This window comes from Silene latifolia, chromosome 9, assembly GCF_048544455.1.
Source record: "Silene latifolia isolate original U9 population chromosome 9, ASM4854445v1, whole genome shotgun sequence".
Classification (NCBI taxonomy): Eukaryota; Viridiplantae; Streptophyta; class Magnoliopsida; order Caryophyllales; family Caryophyllaceae; genus Silene; species Silene latifolia.
Genome location: NC_133534.1, coordinates 176,162,129 through 176,168,197, shown reverse-complemented (window position 1 = coordinate 176,168,197; position 6,069 = coordinate 176,162,129).

The following is a 6,069-nucleotide window of genomic DNA, read 5'->3' as shown; positions in this document are numbered from 1 at the left end:
CTGAAACACGTAAATGACCTGTGCACAACTTACTCGACCGAGCTCTCAACCCACTCGATCGAGTTGAGGTCACTCGATCGAGTTGTCCACTTACTCGATCGAGTGCCTCGACTCCAGAACCTGACCAGAAAGCATCAAAAACCTCACTCGATTGAGCCTCTTACTTACTCGATCGAGTTGACCTCGCTCGATCGAGTCCCCCTACTTACTCGATCGAGTGCTCAAAAATAGCAGACTGTCTAGAAACGATATACACCCCACTCGATCGAGTCACACCCACTCGATCGAGTCCCTCACCTACTCGATCGAGTGCCCCCACTCGATCGAGTTATGCTGACTCGTATACTACCCGCATGCTCAACTCAACTACTTTCAAACCAACTATATATATATAAATCGATATGCATATTATATATACAACAAACAACATCCTATTTCACATGTTTCTAATAAACCACATTAGAAATCAATCATCATGTATTTTCTATATTCATATCAACACATATACTCATGTTACTTACTCACCTTTCACCACAACATTCTCCATCCTCCAAATGCATTCATCCACCGATTCAAAGTTGTAGGGCGAGATCACGACTTTAGGATGTCTCCCAAGCCATTGCATTAACTCCAAAAAACTCCTACCCGGGTTCATTTTATTTTGACACCCTAGATTCATTGAGTTCATTAGTTACAGGTTCCAAAATCGTCTCTCTGAAACCACTTTGTAACACCCCCAAACTCCAAGTGCCTTACCAGGACCACTTAAGGCATGGGAATGCTACCATCTCGGTTACCACAGGCAATATATATCAAATAGACAATAACGAAACGTACTTTAATAAGTATATTTAAAGCGATACAAGTCCAAACCAAACTGTCAAATGAAAATACAACTGTTTCCCAAAAATGTCAAACCAACTAAAATGAATAAATGTTTAAGACACAGCGGAAGACTTGTAGACATCTCATGGCCACTCAACCCAGCTATCCCATACGCGTCCATATCATACCTGTTCAATAACAGCTCACCACCCCTAAATGGATCACCACAATTTTTAAAGCATTTAATTGGGGTCAGTTACTGATTACACAAAAACAATACAACAGAAACAATACACAATCATCCAATCTCCATCATAACTCCACACACCTGACTACACACTGAAGTGTGTAGTCCTGCCAGAATACCCATCTCAACAAGTATTCCACACCGCCAGTGGTGGACCGCAGCCATTCCCACCTAAGCCTCGCTCATCTCATCTGAGCAATAACCCATGTTCCGAAATGTGCACATCCCCTCTATGGCGGGTTCCACAGAGGGCGAATCAAGGGCGTAAAGCCACTCACGTAAGTGACTCCACTCAGCCGAGGATGCACCTCGAGTACCATAGACAAACAATCACAACCAACTACATTATATAACACCAATCACCAATTACCAATTCCAATATGATATAAATCAACAACAATAATCAACCATCAACAATACTATGTAAACAATAACCGAGTAGGGAAACCTTACCTGTAATAAGTAACCACAAGATCGTCACAAGCAGCTAATCAGTAATGCTCCTCTACGAAACCTCCCCCTATCATCATATAAACATACAATTACCATCTAATCAACATAATACTCACAAAACCCCCCAATTCTACCCAATTAGGGTTTTAAACAAACTCAACGAAACATTATAAAAATTATACTAGAATCTTAACTCTTGACAAGACGAACTCAACGGCGTAAAGAACACGAAGATCCGACAATCTTAGCCCTTGGGATTTGCTAATAACGCGAAGAATGAAACAACATACTCTTTTCTCTCTTTGAAAGGTTTTTAGAAAAGTGAAAAGTGATTAAGAAAGATGGCGGAACCCTTAAATAGCAATCACGCGTTATTAACAAAACCCGGCTAAAATAACCCGTAAGACCAACTTACTCGATCAAGTAAGTGACTTACTCGATCGAGTGCCCCTTACTCGATCGAGTGTCACACGTACTCGATCGAGTACCCATCAGGCAGACTACTGTTTCGTATAAAAACACTCTTACTCGACAGAGTAAGCCCCACTCGATAGAGTACCTTTAGACATAGAAAACCGTAGTATTAAGCTAACCTTGTTCAAGTTTCACCCTAGGTAACACTAGACTTAGTCTAAGTGTATCTTCCCCAGCAGAGTCGCCAAAATGTGGACACAGCCACCCGCGCCGCGCGCACCCGCGCATTGGTTTCGAGGCGGCGGCATTTCTTCCACGGAACTCTGGCGCGAGGCCGAGGCACGTCGTGGGCCAATACCGATTTGAAAGGGATTGAAACCGGTGAAAGGTTTGACAAGCCATCATTTGTGGAGTCGCCACCAATTTTTATGGAAAATTGGAACCGTTCGAATACTTCATGACATGTCAAGACTCAAACTAGTTACATGAACACTATGAAATTCGTTACCCTTAGCATTCTATGTCTAGAATGACTCTCGTGATGCCAATGAAAACGGATGTTCATAGAGATCTTAAGTAAGGGGTGAGGGTACGTATTAGGAAGCTCGTTTATTTGAACACCTAATCCCGCCCACCTCGATAGCGGCCTCTACTAATGATTAGGAAAGTTGTTTATATTTGATATGTTGTCAATTGTATGCATGCAATGCAACAAATACGAATTAATCCTAGCATGGGAGAGTTAGACTAAGTTGGTTTGACAAACAATTTAACACTCAATTAGGTTGAAGTTGGAAGTTTGATTAATTACATATGATTGCCAATTAAATAAATCATACATAATACGAAATAAATAAATATATTACAAAAAGAAATAAATTACAATTGAATTACAATAGATAACTTGAATTTACGTCACAAGTACACTCGAAAAAGAAGGATTTTAAAAAGAAAAGAAATAAAAAAAAAAGTAAAAGAAAATGAAATAATTAAAGGAAATATGAAAAAGCGTACTTGTGATATAAACTCGTACATTAATTAATACAAAATAAAATACAATAAATAAAATTGGGATTTATACCCTCTGACTTACATGTTTGACGAAGCGAGATTAACTAAGTTGTCGAATTAGTGATTGCTCAACTCGATGTAATATGAAAGTGCCCTTTAAAGAGGATTTAGAACAAATTGATTAAGTTGATTAAAGTGTAGTGGTAAAATTGATTGGTCATGCAAACGTGACTGGTACTCCGAATGATCTGAGCTTACGTGGTCGAGTAGATCAAGCACGTAGTCGTCGAAAAGCAAGAGCACTGTCTTAGAATGCAAAGAGAGAAGAGAAGGGCAGACACTCGCGTGAATAATATGTGAGGCGGAGGCCTCTATTTATACTAATCACATGGAGGAATTATGGTAAAAGTAGGAATAGGAAAGAAATCCGGAGGAAATCTGAAAACTGGAGAAAAAGCAGCCCAGGAAGAGGCGCAGCAGGAACTGCGACCTTTCCAAGAGGGGCAGTACCTGCTGCGTTCTCTCTTGGGCAGTTTCCTCCTCAGCAAGAAAGATTTCCGCGGTTTGTTTTAGGAATTAAGGAAGATGAAGGCTCCCTTATTCCGCAAAGTAGATATTTTCGTGTTAATAGATAAAATTTAGGAATATTACTTTGGAAAATTCCAGAAATTTCCGATTCGGGTTTAATACGGTTTAGAAAATGGAAGCGATTTTTGACCCAGACTCCAAATGAACTCTAATTACTGTCAAAACGACCGTATCAGTGCGTAGATGATGACCATGAGGTTGACTCGACTGTTTGAGCAGTCTCGTGTCGACGAACTTACAAAATGTCATAAATCGCTCCGCGAAATTAAACATGCGGTGCAATCATCACTGGGTGGTTGACGGGAGGTGCAGAAACGAGGTGTCCACAAATATCATGTTCTTATATGATCACTTCAATAGAGAAAAGACAGTCTAAACTGGGGGGCTTACCCTCCTCACGACGTGCTGCCACTCGTCGAGTCCAGCCTCTGTCACCGTCTGGTTAAACTACGGGATCTCCATCGACACTGTCGTACCAACTGGGTCCGGGTACTCCACCATCTTGGGAAAAGCTGGGGGCTCGACGCCCGCCAACTCGTTCTCCTGCCAAATCTAGTTCGCTATTTCTAAACTATAATCAAAAGAACTCATCATTCCAAGTAGCTAAGAAAGAAGTATACTCACCACGATCGGCCAGTACGCCAGGCTCCTCCGCAAAAGCTCCAAGTACTCGAGGTCAGGAAGGAAGAGGGCGTCACCACTCGCTCCCACCAGTTCAGCCGTCCTCTCAGCCTCCGAAGGCTCCCTAAACATAGTCCATGGAGCGTCTATGGGAACCATGAAGATGTCACGGAGACACTGTCGAGCCAACCGCTCACCCAGGTACCACACAGGTCCCATGGGCATTGTAAGAAGCTGCCTACTCGAACTCCTAGGTTGGAGAACGTCCGCCACGAAGGATGGAGCACCAAAGTAGTCCTCTTAAGGGCTCGGCACCCACTAAAATGGATTGTAGGGGTCAGTCATATAATCGTTATTAATCAAGAATAGAAAATAAAATTTATAGCAAGGTATAGTGCTTACACTGTCAAGCTGCACGATGTTGACACCCCTCCTGCAGGTGTCATAAGAAGTTAGTTGACTCCTCTGCCGACACATGATCTAGTCTCTCACCACGGGGTACTTTATCGCCACATCTGCAGCCCTCTTAGGAGCAAAGTCGGGGAAGTACGAGTACACCCATGCCTGGAAAGAAGAAATTATTCAAAATGATCTTTCATTTTATTCAAAATGATCCTTCATTTCATTCAAAATAATACTTTATTTTATTTGATTTATTCTAAATGATCCTTGATTTTATATTCTAGGTTCGAAAATTTATCTTATTTTCACAATGATCTTTCGTTTTATTTCACAATTCCATAAAGACAAGAAAAATAAAAGAAGGTTCATACCTCCAAAATGAGACCTGGACCGACAGTAGCAGGAGAAGTCCCCTTCTCCATCAACGCAAGATGAACCATGGCCCTCATGTACCACGTGAGGACCGCAAAGCTAGGAGTAACCAAGTCCAGGTGACCAAAGCCACTCAAGTCAGCAAGGAAAGGAAGACGCTTCATCGACAGCCTCTCCCCCTTGTCTCCAAAGTAGATCGAACACAGAAACAACCAGAGCCACAGTCGGGCTCGCTACTCGGCCGTACATAGTGGAGGAGACACAATGCCACCATCCGCAGTCATCTGCATCCTCGCCGAAACCTTACCATCAAAGTAATCTTTGATGTAGGAACTCAGAACTAGTCCGGGTACCCTAGCCACGACCCTAGCAAGGTTCCAGCCAATCAAACCTCTAGCCTCTGCCGAGTCTACTCTTATGGCCATCGCAAGACACACTATCTGCTCCACTCTACAAGGCAAGCCGGAGATCATGCCGTAGTCCTCCAAGGTGACCCCGATCTCTCCAAAAGTCATATGGAAAGTCGAGGTCGTATCCCAGAAACGATCTAAGAAGGCTCGAATCAGGCACATGTTAGCCCGAATCTTCTTCCTCTTGATCTCACGACAGCCCCTTACCAAGGCTCTGAAGTCCCCACGGTCGATAATTGCCTTCTCCTCCTCCGAAAACTTCTCAAAGGCCTCCATAATGGTCGTATACCGAGAGAACGACCTCATGTTGCCAGTCTCCTGCATTTTGAAAGATTTGTTTGCTTCTAAGCTAAGCAAAGTAGATGGATATAAAATATAGCTCAATACGAGGCCAGTTTGAAATCTTACCACACTTTTTTCCATACGCTACGACAAGTGGCTTTCCGCTGCCCAAATGAGATGCCGGCCATCCCATTAATTAGCCCACTGAGGTGCAGGCACAAGCTAACGCCCCCTCCTTCTCACGGTGACCCTCTTGGGTACCGCTTCCTCTTCCTCCATATCCTCTAATACCCCCGTGTGAACCACCATAGCCGAATGTGGATCGACATCCACCTCCATGTGGTCTCGCCCTGAAGTAAAAAGCACGTCCTTTGTAAAATAGAGCAAACCAAGGCATTTAGAGGCCATTTTAAGCCATTTTTCAAGCTATTCTTTCAAGCTATT